This window comes from Equus caballus, chromosome 5 (genome assembly GCF_041296265.1).
Source record: "Equus caballus isolate H_3958 breed thoroughbred chromosome 5, TB-T2T, whole genome shotgun sequence".
NCBI lineage: Eukaryota > Metazoa > Chordata > Mammalia > Perissodactyla > Equidae > Equus > Equus caballus.
This window is the reverse complement of record NC_091688.1, coordinates 28267737-28284645: the sequence shown is the minus strand read 5'-3', so window position 1 is coordinate 28284645 and position 16909 is coordinate 28267737. Positions and strand designations below refer to the sequence as shown.

Genomic DNA, 16909 nt, shown 5'->3' with positions numbered 1-16909 from the left:
GACACCTTTTGGGTCACCTCCTTCCACCTCATCTTTTTACATAAGAGGAAACTAAAGTCGAGAGAAGTTAAGTGACTTTTCAAAGCCACACAGCTAGCTGATAGCGGAGCTGGAGCTAGAACTCTGCCTTCTGGGTCCTGTCATCGTCCTGGTACCCCAGTTATCATCTACATGCCGTGCAGAACTCTGCAGGGATATGCCCGTGCCTGGGCTTCCAGAGCTGGCCAAACGCTGACTCTGGCCATTGGTCACACAGCTGCCCCAGAACCTGTCTGGTTTCCATCTAGGCGCTGTTCTCTGTACAGCAAACAGTCTCTGGTGCCCTCCAGGGGCCGAAGTGAGTAGTGGTGAACTGCTCCACTGAGAAGACAAGATCAGGAAGCAGCCTGAGAAATGAAACCCCTGGGCCACCCCCACCCCAATTTTTTTTTTTTTTTTGAGGAAGATTAGCCCCGAGCTAACATCTGCTGCCAATCTTCCTCTCCTTTTTGCTGAGGAAGACTCGCCCTGAGCTAACCTCCATGACCATCTCCCTCTACTTTATATGTGGGACGCCTGCCACAGCATGGCTTGCCAAGCGGTGCCATGTCCCCACCCCATATCTGAACTGATGAACCCTGGGCCGCCAAAGCAGAATGTGCGAACTTAACCACTGCACCACTGGGCCGGCCCCGTCCTCCACCCCAATTTTACAGAATACTTTGGATTCACCTTTTTATTTTAAAGATCATGAGACATGTTTGAGTATATCAAAATGTGTTTTAAACCCAGACTCCCCCTAAAGATCTCAAAGGCATTGACTCCTTGGACCCAGGCCTGACTTCTTGTGAGAAGCAGGGAGCCCACAGGCCATGCCAAATGCCTGCTCCCCAGGGAGCCTCTTCAGTGAACTTGAAAAGTGTGAGCAGAAGGCAGAAGTGGAGAGATGACAGTCAGCTGGAGAGAGGGATGCTGGTTTCCTCCCTCTTGGTCCCAGGAGCCACAGTGCAGCCCTCTCATCAAAGGATGGAGAAGACAAGCACAGGGCTCAGAGGGCTTGGTGAGCAGTGGGGGCTGGCAGCCAAGCAGGGAAATAGGCAAGAACATCTCCCTGGTGAGGGCAAGAAGCCCCAGCCTTCCTAGAGCAGAGGTGCTGGCAGGGGCAGTGCGAGGATGCAGCAGGGGGGTAGAGGGGAGGAGGAAGGAGGAAAGGGGGCCGGCAAAGGGTGACTCAGATGGGACCACCAGCAGAAAAGTCAGGGAGGCCTGGGAATTCCCAGAGCAGCACTGACAGGAGGTGAGGCCCAGGCTGTGGGCTTCATTTCTACCCAAGAAGTATACGGAACCCTGTGCTGTGTGTTTGTTCTGTAGAGACAGCCAGAAACTGTGAGCTTTTCTCCAACCACTGGCATGTGTAAGTGAAACTGGTTGTTCTATCATCTGTTCCCCTAGCCCTGCTTGGACACTTATCTCGTATTGTGAGTAATCGTTTCACATCTGACTCTCAAACTATCCAATTCAACAAACGTTTTTCGAGTGCTTCTATTTGGCAGGCACTCTGCTGCCACAAGAAACTTAAAGGACCCTCACTCATTTGTCTCTAAACCTCTGTGCAGGCCTGCACACTGCAGCTTGATGAGTATTAGATCTGAGCACCGTGGTTTTAGGCAGGACAATTAGAGATGCTGATTCCACATATGAAGTATGGAACTCTAGGCACTTGGGTTTCTAGTTATCTGTGTTCTTCTCACATATGTGAGCAATGGGGCCGTCCTCTCCTTTACCCCCATTGTCTTTTTCACCCTCATCTTCACTCTAAGGAAGAAAGTTTTTGAGTCAGAGTAACTGATTCTAGCTGCTGTAACAAACAATTCTGAATCTCAGCAACTTAGCGCAATTAACGTTTATTTCTCACTCACGAAAATTTGAAGTGGATATTCCTGGTCAGGCAGCTCTTCTGGGCAGCTCTCTTCTGAAATGGTGACTCAGGATCCAAGCTCCTTCTGTCTTGTGATTCTACCTTGTCGTCAATGCCGGATCCTCTGCGTGCAGACAGATGACAATCAAAGAGAGAGATGAAAGGCCATGTACTTGGAATTTCACCGGCTCAGCCAGAGGTGACACACATCACCTCTGCTCAAGATCTTTTGGTGAGGACTAGTCACATGGTCCCTCCCACGTGCACTAGACACTGAGACCCGGGGTCTGTGGCTGGACAGCTGCTTGCCAGCAGTAACTCTTCACCTTGGAAGGGAGCACAAATTTGGGGGCCAGTCATCCCTGCCAAAGCAGCACTTTAGGATAATTAGGCAGTAAAGTTCTGCTATGAGAGACAGAAAAATAAAAGGAACGATTGTTTGACTTATAAATACTTGATTCTGCAAAATCTAGAAAACAATCTGTTCCTGGGTAAGTTTGTAAAGAATTATCAATTGTAACCCCAAGGATCCTCCGCAACCCTCCCAGGATCTCCACGGTTGCTCGTCTGGGTCACCACCATGGTGCAGCAGGAATCAGAAGGTACAATTAGAGAAGAGGGAGAAAGTTGCTTTATGTATTTTGGTGCTCCTGTGTCGGGAGCATAGAGATTTATAAGTGTTATTTCTTCCTGATGGAATGTCTCTTTGATCGTTATACATTGCCCCTCTTTGTCTCTCTTTGCCTGTCTTATCTTGAAGTCTACGTTGTCTGATATAAGTATTGCAACACCTGCTTTCTTTTGTTTGCCATTGACTTAGAGTATCATCCTCCATCCATTCACTCTGAGCCTGTGTTTGTCATTGGAGCTGAGATGTGTTTCCTGGAAGCAACATATATTTGGGTCTTGTTCTTTAATCCAACTCACTACTCTGTGTCTTTTTATTGGAGCATTCAATCCATTTATATTTAGGGTGATTATCGATATATGAGGGCTTAATGCTGCCATTTTATCACTTGTTTTCCAGTTTTCTTGCATTTCCTTTGTTTCTCATCCTGTGTATTTTGGTCTACCAGTCGAGATATGTAATTGTTTATGTTGTGTTTCTTTGTTTTCTCCTTATTTATTATTTGTGTCTGTGTTCTGCTTTTTTCTTTAGTGGTTACCATGAGGTTTGTATTCAAAAGAGAGCAGGATTGGTTCTAATAATATCAGACAAAATAGACTTTAAATAAAAAAATTCCAAGAGACAAAGGACATTCTCTATTAATAAATGATTCAATACAGCAAGAATATATAACAATTATAAACATTTATGCAACTAATAACAGCCCATTAAACATATATGAAGCCAAGATTCACATAATTGAAAGGAGAAATAGTTCTACAGTAATATTTGGAAACTATTATTCAATGATACTCTACTAGTCTGCTCTCATAGTCTACTAGTCTACTCTCAATAATGCACAGAACAAACAGAGAGAAGAGAAATAAGGAAATAGAGGACTTCAAAACACAATAAATGAACTTTACTGAACAGATAGATACAGAGTACTCTACCCAACAAAAACAGAATCCACATTCTTCTCAAGTGCACATGGGTCATTTTCTAGGAAAGCCATAGGTTAGGCCACAAATTAAGTCTCAATAGATTTAAAAGATAGATGTCATGGAAAGTATCTTCTCCTACAACAACTGGGTGAAGTTAGAAGTTGACAACAGAAGGAAAAGTGGAAAATTTTTAAATGTGTGGAAATTGAACAACACACTCTTAAGCAAACAATTGATCAAGAATAAATCACCAGGGAAATTAAAAATACATAGACACAAATGAAAACTAAACCACAACATACCAAAACCTGTGGGACACAGCAAGGGTAGCACTAAGGGGGAAATTTATAGCTGAAAATGTTTACATTGAAAACGAAGAAAGGTCTCAAATCAATAATCCACCTTTACAACTTAAGGAACTAGAAGATGAATAAACTCAACCAAACTCTAGCAGAAGGGAGGAAATAAAGATTAGAGCACAGATAGATGAAATAGAGAATAGAAAAAGAATAGAGAAAGCCAAGGAAACCAAAGGTTGTTTCTTTGAAAAGGTCAACAAAATTGTCAATCTTTTAGCTAGGTGGACTAAGGAAAAAAGAGAAAAGACTCAAATTACTAAAATCAGAAATGAAATGAGGGGAATTACTACTGATTCCACAGAAATCAAAAGGGTATAAGAGTGAACTACAAAAAATTATATGCTAGCAAGTTGGATAACTGAGATAAAATGGACAAATTCCTAGACAAACAAAACCTGCCAAAACTAAATCACCAAGAAATAGAAAATCTGAATAGACCTATAACTATAGGTCTTACTATAATCTTACTATAACTAGTAAGGAGATTGAATCAATACCCACAATCTCCTGACAAAGAAAAGCCCTGGATCTCATGGCTTCACTAGTGAATTCTACCAAACATTTAAAGAAGAAATAACATAAATCCTTTTCAAACTCATCAACAGATTGAAGAAGAGGAAACACTCACTCATTCAATGAGGTCAGCAGCATCCTGATACCAACGTCAGACAAAGATGCTACTAGAAAAGAAAACTTACAGACCAATATCCCTATGAACATTGATGCAAAAATCCCCAGAATATTAGCAATCGAATTCATCAGTATATTAACAGGATTATACACCATGTCTAAGGAGAATTTCTTCCTGGAATGCAAAGATGGATCAACATACAACAATCGATCAATGTAATCACCACATTAACAGAATGAAGGATAAAAACCACATGATCATCTCCAGCAATGCAGGAAAAGCATTTGACAAGAATCAACACCCTTTCATGATAAAAACAAAACAGGAATAGAAAGAAACTCTTTCAACATAATGAAAGTCATATATGAAAAACCCACAGTGAGCATCATACTCAGTGGTGAAACTGAAAGCTTTTCCTCCGAGATAAGAAACAAGGCAAGGATGCATTTCTACTTCTGTTCAACATAGTACAAGAAGTTCTAGCCAGAGAAATTTGGCAAGAAAAAGAAATAAAAGGCACTCAAATTGGAAAGGAAGAAGTAAAATTTCTAAAATTTTCGACATCTAAGATGACATGATCTTAGATGTAGAAAACCTTAAAGACTCCACAAAAATATTGTCAGAACTAATAAATGATTTCTGCAAGGAAGTGGGATATGGAGTCAACACAGGAAAATCAGTTGCATTTCTATACACTAACAATGAACAGCTTGAAAAGGAAATTAAGAAAACAATTCCATTTACAATAGCGTCAAAAAGAATAGAATACTTAGGAATTAACTTAGCCAAGGAAGTGAAAGACTTGCACATTGAAAACTATAAAACATTTCTGAAAGAAATTGAAGAAGACATAAAGAAATAGAAGGACATCTTATGCTCACGGATCGGAAGACTTAATATTGTTAAGACGTCAATACCGCCCAAGGTGATCTGCAGATTTCATGCATTCCCTACCAAAATCCCAATGATATTTCTTTTTCAGAAATAGAAAAACCATCCCGAATTCATATGGAATCTCAAAGGACCCTGATGAGCCAAAAGAATCCTGAAAAAGAAGAAAACAGGAGGACTCACACTTCCTGATTTCAAAACATACTACAAAGCTACAATAATCAAAATAGTGTGATTCCCGGGGCTGGCCCCGTGGCCGAGTGGTTAAGTTCGCGCGCTCCGCTGCAGACGGCCCAGTGTTTCGTTGGTTCGAATCCTGGGCGCGGACATGGCACTGCTCATCAAACCACACTGAGGCAGCGCCCCACATGCCACAACTAGAAGGACCAAGAATGAAGAATATACGACTATGTACCAGGGGGCTTTGGGGAGAAAAAGGAAAAAATAAAATCTTTAAAAAGAAAATAGTGTGATTCTGGCATAAAGACAGACATATAGACAAACAGAATAGAACAGTGAGCCTAGAAATAAACCCTTGCACATGTGGTGAAATGATTTAGACAAGGATGCCAAGACTATTCAATGGAGAAAGGACAAGTTTTTCAGTTAATGGTGTTGGGAAAACTGGATATTCACACGCCAAAGAATGAAGTTGGACCCTTACATTACATTATATTCACAAATTAACTAAAAGTAGATCCATGACCTAAATGTAAGGCCTAAAACCATAAAACTCTTAGAAGAAAACAGAGGGAAAAATCTTCATGACGTTGAAATTGGCCATAGTATCTTGGAAAAGACACCAAAGGCATAGGCAACAAAAGAAAAAGCAGACAAATTGTACTTCATGAAAATGGAAAAATTTTGTGCATCCAAAGACACCATTAGCAGAGAAAAAGACAACCTATGGAATGGTAGAAAATATTCGCAACTCATATATCTGATATGTGATTAAGATTCAGAATATACAGAGAACTCCTAAAACTCAGCAACAAAAATCCAAACAACTCAATTAAAAAATGGGAGAAAAAATTTGTATACAAATATACAAAAGGCCAATAAGCACATGAAAAGATGTTCTACACCACTAATCACTAGATAAACGCAGGTACCACTTCACATCCATTTGGATGGTCATGATTAAAACATACAAAAAGCAAGTGTTGAAGAGGATGTGGAGAAAAACACTTGTGCACTGTTGGTAGGAATGTAAAATGGCACAGCTCCTGTGGGAAACAGTAAGGCAGTTCCTCAAAAAATTAAAAGTAGAATGACCATATGACCCAGAAATTCCACTTTGGGGGTATATACCCAAAAGATTTCAAAGCATGTCTTGAAGAGGTATACTTGTGTACCTATGTTCATAGCAGCATTATTCACAACAGCTAAAAAGTGGATGCAACCCAATGTCCATTAATAAATGGATAAGCAAAATATGGTATATACATACAATAGAATATTTCTCAGCCTTAAAAAGCAAGGAAACTCTGACATATGCTACAACATGGATGAATCTTGAGGACATTACGCTAGGTGAAGTAAGCCAGTCACAAAAAGACAAATACCGTATAATTCCACTAACATGAGGTAATTAGAGTAATGAAATCATAGAGATAGAAAGTAGAATGGTGGTTGCCGGGGCCTGGGGCGGGGGAGAATGGAGATTTATTGTTTAATAGGTATAGAGTTTCAGTGTTGCAAGATGAAAAGAGTTACAGAGATGGATGATGGTGACGGTTGCATAACAGTAAGAACTTACTTAATACCACTGAATGGTACACTTAAAAATGGTTAAGATGGTCAATTTTATGTCATGTGTAGTATACCAGAATGAAAAACGTTGAGAAAGAAGCCCACTGTGAATAAAGCTATGTCTGGTTCAACAGTTTCGGATTCCCATTTTTCAGAGTCCTTCCAGCTGCCAAGAATAGGGACTTTCTTCAGACCAGTGGCTCTCAAGCTGTACCGTGCATCAGAATAATCTGGAAGGCCTATTAAAACACATTGCTGGAGCCCACTCCCAGAGTTCCCGATTCAGCAGATATAGAGAGGGACCCAGGAGTGTGCACTTCCAGCAAGTTCCTGGGTGATTCTAATGCTGCTGGTGTGGGAACCACAACTGAGAACCACTGTCGTAGAATTTCTATTTCCCACTTAGGATCTTGTACTAGTTTGCTGGAGCTGCTGTAACAAAATACCACACAGTGGGTGGCTTAAACAACAGAAATTGGTGTCACAGTCCTGGAGGCTGGAAATCCGAGATCCAGGTGTCAGAAGGGCTGACTTCTGAGGGGTGTGAGGGGGAGACTGTCCTCGGCTCGCCCCCAGCTTCTCGTTGTTCACTGGCAATCTTTGGCGTTCCTTCGCTTGTCGATGCAGCACCTGACCTCTGCCTTCATCCTCACATGACGGTCTGTCTCTGGGCCCAAATTTCCCCTTTTCATAAGGAGACCAGTTACACTGGATTAGGGCCCACCCTAATGACATCGTCTGAACTTCTCCTCGCCAGAGACCCTATTTCCAAATAAGGTCATATTCTGAGGTACTGGGGTTGGCAGTTGAACATCTTTTGGGGCACGATTCAACTGATAACAAGTCCCTTAGATATTTTGGTCTCCACTCGGCTGAACAATTCACTAAGCAGCACACTGAGCATTATCACGGGCAATTCTGTCCTTTCCTTCTCTGCAGGCCTGGCCTGGCCTTGGCCACTTGAATTATCAGATGCCTTTGTTCTCCTTTATACCATAGGCTTGCAGTGGACTTTGGCTTCTGGTTCCACTTTCTTGCAATTTTAGAGGAGAAACCCTTCCATCCTTGTACATCTGTTCCTGCCCCTTTAGCACCAAGAGCAAATCCATCACAGTGGGCCATGAGACGCAGCACATACAGAAATCAATAACTTTCTTATATACGTGAATAACAAGCTAGAAAACAGAATGGAAGAAAAGATTCCATTTACAATAAAAATAAAAGATGAAATATTTGGAGATGAATTTAACAAGTAATGTGTGAGATCTAGACGACAACCTGCAAACACTGAAAGATTCTGAGGAGGGCAGTGGCGCAGACCTGGAATAACCAAGATGAAGGTGCCGCGAAGCACGCTGACAGACGTTATAGGGAGCCAGCCTGTCAGACTCCACAGTTAAAGACCCAGGTCTTCTGAGACTGTTTCCTTTGACAACCAACTCGACCACACAGAACAATGATAATGCCGTGTGGGATTTCTAGGAGTTCTTTATATGTTCTGGAGACAAGCCTTTTGCTATGTGTTACAAAATCTTTTCCCACTCTGTGGCTTGCTTTTTCACTCTCTTTATGTATCTTTGATGAACAGAGGTTCTTAATTATAATGAATTGCAACTTATTGTTTCTTTTTCCTTTCGTGTCTTATTGAAGCTTTCCTTATTCTTAGGTCATAAAGATATTCAGCTATGTAATATTCTGGAAGCACTATTGTTTTATGTTTCACATATAAATCTCCAATCCACCTGTAATTAAGTTTTGTATTTATTATGAGGTAAGAGTTGTTTAATTTTCTTTCCTAGTTTGATTTCAAATTGTCCCAGCACCCCTGTGATGGAAAACAGTTATTTTCCCCACTTCTCTGTACTTTCCTGCTAGGTGGTTTGGCGCCCTCTTGCTTTTTCCACGTATTTCCTCTCCACACCCTCATTTCCTCGGAGGGTCCTATGCTTGGACAGTCAGGCTGGGAAGAAGAGGATGTCACATGACTGGGTGTGAGAGGAGAGACCACTTAAAGGAGTAACAGTAAAAGACTCTACCAGAGGCTCAGAAATGATCTCACCAGGTCTGAAGCCCGCAGCATGCTGAAGGGTTTCTGCAGCTCAGAGACATCCACTGCGACCCAGGGCAGACCCTGCTGCTGGGAATATCTTAGCACAGCTCTGTTACCTCTTCTCCATTGAACCACTAACAGAAAGGAATTGCTGCTCCTAAGAAAGTGACTCATGGGCACTGACCCCTCTCCTGGCTAGGAAGTAAAATAGCAGAGAACACAATCTGGTCATCGTCGTTGAAAAGATAAAACCGAGATGCAGAAAGTCATTGTCCTAATGATCACTTTTTATTCCCCTTCGAGCATTAAACCCCAAAGAGAAAGGGATGGGAGACTTAATCATCGACTTGATCACAGCCCCTGAATTCTCCTTCCACAGGGGTATAGGAGCTTTGTCTTACTCCTCCCTTCTTCCTCGACTGCCTGGAATGAAAAATTCACTGCTATGTGGGGATCCTGGGCTTGTTTTTCAAACTCTCTGAGCATTGCTGATGAGTCCTGTATGAGGAAAGCCCAGCGGTGTCCTCTGTCCACATTCTTTGCCCAAAGGAGATGAGAACTTCAGTTTTCTCAGGGAGAGCCTAGGCTCAACACAGAATCCTAGACTTAGAACTTATCATCAAGTTCATTTCCTTCCGTGGGAAACAACATAAAGTTACAAAATTTTAAAATGAGCCAACTAGAGGTTAAAAAGCAAAAATCAAACATCTATTATCAATATCATTTCACATGAAAGATATTTCAATGACAACAAAATAGAAAGGACACAATCGCAGACTAATTACAGTTCTTTAGCTTGAATATATCTAGTTTCAAGGAAAAGCCACACTTTCATTCTTCTATTTTTTTGTTGTTGCCAAACGCAGGAATGTGTCATGACCTGCTGCAACCTTTGGATGGCAATTTGGGAACCTTCCATTCAGTACAAACCCCTCTGATGATTAAAATCTTTGACATCATTCCTACCCTAGAGTTAATGAGTTCTGTGAGAAATATTTACCTCCCTCTCCCAATAATAGAATCAACCATTTCTTCCTATGTATTGTCCTATTTTGGGGGAGAGCTTTTATTATGCAACTGATAACATTGCATTTCAAAGATCTGTCTTTTTTAGAAAGTCTTAGGAAAAATTGGGTGACTTCCTAAGTTTCTTAAGCTAATATTTTTTATTTTGAGAATGTCAAGGAAATGCCACCCAAACACTAGCGAGACCGGCTAATGCAGAGAATGACAGCTCATTGGGAACAGAGCTGCTGGAGCCAGCAACTGTTAGGGACACTTAAATGGTAACTGACCAATTGCTGGATGCCGAGTGTGGAATAGTTGAGAGTTTAAAACTCCTGGGGGCCCAGACTTGGCGGTGAGTCCCCACACTTCTGTGAGTTTTATCTCCAGGTGCTTGAGCAGGTTCTTATGATGGAGATCAGAAAAACCCCCAAAGGAATGACACTAGCAACTTCCAGACCTGCTAGAAAGCTACAGTTATCCAAACAGTGTGGAACTGGTGAAAACACAGAAAATAGGTCAATGGAACAAAATCAGAAATAGATCTACATAAATGCAGTCAATTAATGTTTGCAAAGGAGCAAAAGCAATTCAATGGAGAAAGTATAATGATAGTCTCTTCCACAAATGATGCTGGAGCAACTGGACACCTACATTGAAAAAAAAAGAATCCAGACAGAGACCTTCTTCCTTTCACAAGGTGGATTATAGTCCTAAACGTAAGGTGTAAAAACCACAAAAATTATAGAAGATAACATGGAAGGATATCTAGGTGACTTTGGGTATGGTGATCTTTTTTAATATAATGCTAAAAGCACGATCCATGAAAGAAAAAATTGATAAGTTGGACTTCATTAAAATTAAAAACTTCTGCTCTGTTAAAGACACTGTTAAGCTATTTAAAGGCAAGCCACAGACTGGGAGAAAATCTTTGCAAAGCACATATCTGATGAAGGACTGGTATCTTAAATATACAAAGAACTCTTAAAACTCAACAATGAGACGGCTAACTTCCCAATTAAAAAATGGACAAAAGATCTAAAGAGACACTTCACCAAAAAAAGAAATACAGATGGCAAAGAAACCTCTGAAAGATGCATAAAGTCATTTGTCATTAGGGAACTGCAAATTAAAACGACAGTGAGATATCTCTCTATACCCATTACAATGACTAAAATTCAAAGCACTGATAACACCAAATGTCGGCAAGGATGTGGATCAATAGGACTCTCATTCATTAGTGATGGGAACACAAAAATGGCACAGCCACTTTAGAAGACAGTTTGGCAGTTTCTTACAAAACTAAACATACTCTTCCATTTGATCCAACAATCACAGTCCTTGGTATTTCCCCAAATGAGATGAAAAGTTATGTTCCTACAAAAATCTGCAGATGAGTGCTTATAGCAGCTTCCTTCATAATTGTCAAAAAGTGGAAGGGACCGAGATGTCCTTCCTTAGGTGACTGGATAAACAAGCTGAGGTACATCTGTACAATGGAATGGTGTTCAGCAATAAAAAGAAATGAGCCATCAGGCCGTAAATGACGTGGAGGAACCTTAAACACATAGTGTTAAGTGAACAAAGCCAGTCTGAAAAGTCTACACACTGTATGATGCCAACTATAGGACATTCTGGAAAAGGCAAAATCACAGAGACAGTGGAAAGGTCTGTGGTTGCCGTGGGTTTGTGAGGAGGAGAGGAGGGGTGGACAAGGGAAGCGCCGGGACTGGTGAGCAGTGAGACTATTCTCTATGACACTGTGCAGGGGGATTCGTGACACGATGCATCTGTCAAGCCCCATAGAACTGTGTGACACAAAGAATGAACTCTACTGTAAACTATGGGCTTTAGTTAATAATGAAGTATCAATATTGGTTCATCAATTGTAACAAGTGTACCACAATAATGCAAGATGCCATCATAGTGGAAATTGTGTGAGGGAGAACAGGGGGTATGTGAGAACTCTATACTATCTGCTCAATTTATCTGTCAACACAAAACTGTTCTAAACAGTAACGTCTATATAGTAAAGCTGCAGGGTAAAGAGCAACAGACAAAAATCAGTTGTGTTTCTATACACTAACAATGAAATAGCAGAAAGAGAAATTAAGAATACAATCCCATTTACAATTGCAACAAAAAAGAATAAAATAGCTAGGAATAAATTTAACCAAAAGGGTGAAAGACCTAGACAGTGAAAACTATAATACATTGTTCAAAGAAATCAAAGAAGACATAAAGAAATGCAAAGAAATTCCATGCTCATGGATTGGAAGAATTAACATAGTTATAATATCCATACTTCCTGAAGCAATCCACAGATTCAATGCAATCCCTATCAAAGTCCCAATGACACTTTTTACAGAAATAGAACAAAGAATACCAAAATTTATAGAGAACAATGTAAAACCCTGAACAGCCAAAAGAATCTTGAGAAAAAAGAATCATGCTGAAGGTGTCCCATGCCCCGCTTTCAAAATATACTACAAAGATATAGTAATCAAAACAGCATGATACTGACACAAAAGCAGCACACAGATCAATGGGACAGAACTGAGCTCCCAGAAATAAACCTGCCCATCTATGGACAGCTACTTTTCAATAAGAGAGCCAAGAAAATACAATGGAGAAAGGAAAGTCTCTTCAATAAATGGTGTTGGGAGAACTGAACAGCCACATGCAAAAGAATGAAAGCAGACCATTATCTTACACCATGCACAAAAATTAACACAGAATGGATTAAAGGCTTGAATGTAAGACCTGAAGCCATAAAACTTCTAGAAGAAAACCTAGGCAGTACACCCTTTGACATCAAACTTAGCAGTATCTTTTTGAATGGCATGTCTGACCAAGCAAGGGAAACAAAAGAAACAATGAACAAATGGGACCAAACTAAAAAACTTCTGCACAGCAAAGGAAACCATCAACAAAACAAACAGACAAGCCACTAACTGGGAGAGGATATTTGCAAATCCTAGATCTGATATGAGGTTACTATCCAAAATACATAAAGAACTCATACAACTCAAACACAGAAAAACAAACAATGCAATTAAAAAGTGGGCAAAGGATCTGAACAGACATTTTTCTAAAGAAGAAACACAGACAGTCAAAAGGACTTGACAAGATGTTCAACATTGCTAATTATTAAGGAAATGCAAATCAAAACTGCAATGAGATACCACCTCACACTCGTCAGAACGGCTCTAATTAATGACAAGAAATAACAAGTATTGGAGAGGACGTGGAACAAAGGGAACCCTCACACACTGCTGGTGGGTATGTAAACTGGTGTAGCCACCATGAAAAAGCATGGAGGTTCCTAAAACAATTGAGAATAGAACTACCATATGATCCAGCCACTCCATTTCTTGGTATTTATCCAAAGAACATGAAAACACAAATGCAAAAAGATATTTATACCCCTATGTCCATTGCAGCATTCTTCACAATAGCCAAGACGTGGAAACAACCTAAGCGCCCATCAATGGATGAATGGGTAAAGATGTGGTATATATATACACAATGGAATACTACTCAGCTGTAAAAAATGATGCAATCTTGCCATTTGTGATAACATGGACGGAACCTGAGGGTATTATACTAAGCAAAATAAGTCAGACAGAGAAAGTCAAATACTGTATGATTACCAGAGGGGAGGAGGGAGAAAGGAGTAATAGGCCACATGTGTAGGGTGAACGATGGTAGTTAGTCTTTGGGTGGTGAATATGATGTAGTGTACACTGAAATCGAAATATAATGATGTATATCTTAAATTATGCAATATTATAAACCAGTTACCTCAATAAAAAACGTCTATTAATTAAAAAACAAAAGTAAGGATGCCACACCCTCAAATCTACGTGTGGGCGGCATCCTGTAATGGTGTGGTTAATACTAGTGTTGAGTGGCACCAACCTGGAGTCTGAAGAGCTGGTGATTCGATGCTTGTGCCTTCAGCCACTGGCCCTGGTAGTTCCCCTGGAATCCAGATGTTTGGATCAGGCAGGTCAAGTTGGCTTCGGTGCCCCAAATGTTGCAGAGAGACCAATGGCATCTGAGAAGGACCAGGAGAAAACACCGCGCAGAGCAGAACTCGGTGACTATTCAGGGCTGAGATCCGGCCGCTGCCCCACCTGTGCCCACGGAGCAAGGGAGAGCGAGGGCAGAAAGTGAGAGACAAAGGATGAGGTTGCTGCCTGAAAGGTCAAAGCACCACCTCTGAAGCCGCCTCGCTTCAGGTGAGACCACAGCCTCTTGCGCTGAAGTCATCCATTTGCCATTCTTCCCTGCACTTCACCTGTCACGCTCACCTGGATTCCCCCCAGGCCCGGGGAAGGGGAAGACACACGTGGGAAGGACATCAGCGGGCTGTGCCGCCAAAGCGCTGTTGCCCTCTCCTGGCCTCCAGAGGACAGCTCCATGGGGCAGGGACTGGAGTTTGCTCACCAAGCCGACCCTCGCGTGGAGGGGGGCCTGGCACCCAATACATGCTCAGTTAAGGAAGGCATTCGCCACAGGGTGCCGGGAGGGACCAAACATTTCACTGCGGACTACGTGTTTTTAGTCCTAGAGGAACCCCGGGACAGGAGGATGGGAAAGGCTTTCCAAAGTGGCCGTTGTTTAAAACTTTAATGCTGGCAGCTGAATCATAGAAATGTTCCGACTGCAGAAACATCTAGAGGGCACCACCTGCAACCGCACTGAGCTCCCACCCAGGACCCTGCAGGGCCTCAGTCTGGGGGATGCCGGTGGGCGCGAGTGGGGGTGACCCCGGAAATTGAAGAGGAGAAAGAAGGTGAGGGAGGGAAAGTGACGGGGGAGAGAGAGAGACAGAGACAGTGATGCAGATACAGCCATTACGGAAAGAGCCCAGAAGAAAACGCTGTCACCTGGGTACACCCAACCACACCGCCGCAGGTCGTGGGTGGCGCTGTGCTCACGGCGCGAGGTGTAGGGGCTCTGGCAGCTTCCGTTCGTATCCCGAATCCCATTCACAGTAGAGGAGGTCTGTCTGTCTCAGATAGAAGCCGGCAATTCCGTGTGATTTTGCCCTTTGGGCTGGGAGCTCTCCCTTGGGCAAGGCGGCTCTTGGCGCGCCACAGGAGGACGATTCAGCAGTCACAGGCACTGAGACTCCGCCGGAGGTTCCCGTACCCGGGAGTCGGCAGCGCCCCCGGTCTGGAGACCAAGCTCCCAAGACCGCCAGGAGGGCAGTTGGAGACAGTCTCTGGGTGAGCTCCTCTGTCCAAGCGGACCTTCTCCGTCTAAATGGGGCGCTAGGATGGGTTTTCTTTGGACGAGCCCTTGCAGCATCCTGGGCGAGGCGAATCCCAGCACGCCGTCCCTGCGGAGGCCACAAGGAGGCGCCGTGGGCTTTCCACCGGAAAGGCTGGCCGAGGACAAGGTCTCCCACTGGTTTCAATATCCCTCAGAGGCTGCCTATTTAAATAGGGGTCACCCCAGGCACGGGGTCACCTTGGATCAGCCCGTCCTCCCCAGGCCTCGAGGACTGGCTGTGGACGCTCCGCCACTCAGCTGGGGCCACCTCACTCTGTCTTCCAGCAAGAACCCCCAGAGGGCTCTCACCAAGGAGACATGTATCCCTCATCGCCCTCTCAGCCTGTGGTGGTCTGTGGTGGCCCCTTCCTACCTTGGTTTGGACAGCGTGTGCGGTGGGGGCGCAGGGGCGGTGGATCAGGGAGGAGAGGGAAGAGGAGCAGAGGGAGGAGAGGAGAGGATGGAGAGAGTGAGGGAAAAATGGGTGGTGAGGAAGACAGCGAAGAAGGGCGGGCGAGGAATAGAAAGGGATGAGAAGGACGAGGAGGAGAGGGAGGGGGAGGGGGAGGAGGAGAGGTACCATGGAGGAAGGAGAGGAGATGGAGGGAGCTGGAGAAAAGGGGTGGTGAGGGAGACAGCAAGGAAGACGCGGGGGGTGCGCGGGCGCCAAGAGGAGGAGGGAGAAGCACTTCTAGGAAGTCCCAAGTCGTGTTCTGGGGATCATCAGAGCTCCCAGGGCAGTGGGAAGAGGGCAACTGCAAAGAAAAGGAAAGGAACTTTGTCTTTCCTACCAGATAATTTACCGCAGAGCAGGAAACTCTAGTGATCCAGGCAGAGCAGGTGGATTTCGGGGAAGCCTAAAAGCCCTTCCCTGTCGCTATGATGGATTTTATCTCGTTCCCCGACGTGCGAACCCAGAGAGACGGCAGAGAGCACGGGAGTCAGGGCGACCCCTCCGTCGCGGAGGAACCGCACTGGGGCCGGGGGGAGGGCGGCGCCCGGCGGCGCGGGTCCCGGGCGCGGGGACTGGAAAGGCCGTGCGCTCCCCGGGCGTCCGCTCGGTGCCTTCGCCGCGCGCACTCAGGACTCGGCCTCCAGCGACCCGAGGGCACATCTCAGCGGGACTGTCCCATCAGGCCGAGCCCCCGCCACTTTTCCTCCAGCGGCCCGCAGACAGAGGGTCCCCTGGAAAGCAAACTCGCGCCTTAGACGCGGAGGGAGGGGGACGCGGTGTCCCGCCCTGTGTCCCCCTCCCTCCTGCTTTCGGGAGAGGAAGGTTCCGTCTTGGGAAGGGAGCTCCGGGTGCCGCCGGCCGCTCTGGGTCCCCGCATCCCTTCTGCTTCTGCCGCCCTTTGCGCCTCCCAGCCATGTCCCTGCGCTCTTCCGCCTCTTCCTCAGGCGGCGGGGACGCAGGAGGCGGGTTCTCTCAGTGGCGCCGTCCACAGGGACAATGCAGGCATATCAGGGTGACCGGAGCCTGGGGTGCCCCT

General features: G+C 44.1%; 2 long non-coding RNA genes across 3 annotated transcripts in view; one reads left to right on the top strand and one right to left on the bottom strand.

The window, feature by feature from the left end:
• Positions 1 to 16909, top strand: part of LOC138915075 (uncharacterized) — a 170896-nt gene that overhangs the window by 123327 nt on the left and 30660 nt on the right. The window lies entirely within an intron of this gene.
• Positions 486 to 15960, bottom strand: LOC138924042 (uncharacterized). 2 transcript variants are annotated; one of them, XR_011438593.1, is made up of 4 exons: positions 15793 to 15957; positions 15032 to 15486; positions 14058 to 14275; positions 486 to 2021 (listed from the first exon to the last, which is right to left on the bottom strand). It is a non-coding gene; the product is annotated as an uncharacterized lncRNA (long non-coding RNA). The 2 variants fall into 2 exon arrangements; XR_011438594.1 differs by having other exon boundaries at positions 1871 to 2021; positions 14058 to 14196; positions 15793 to 15960.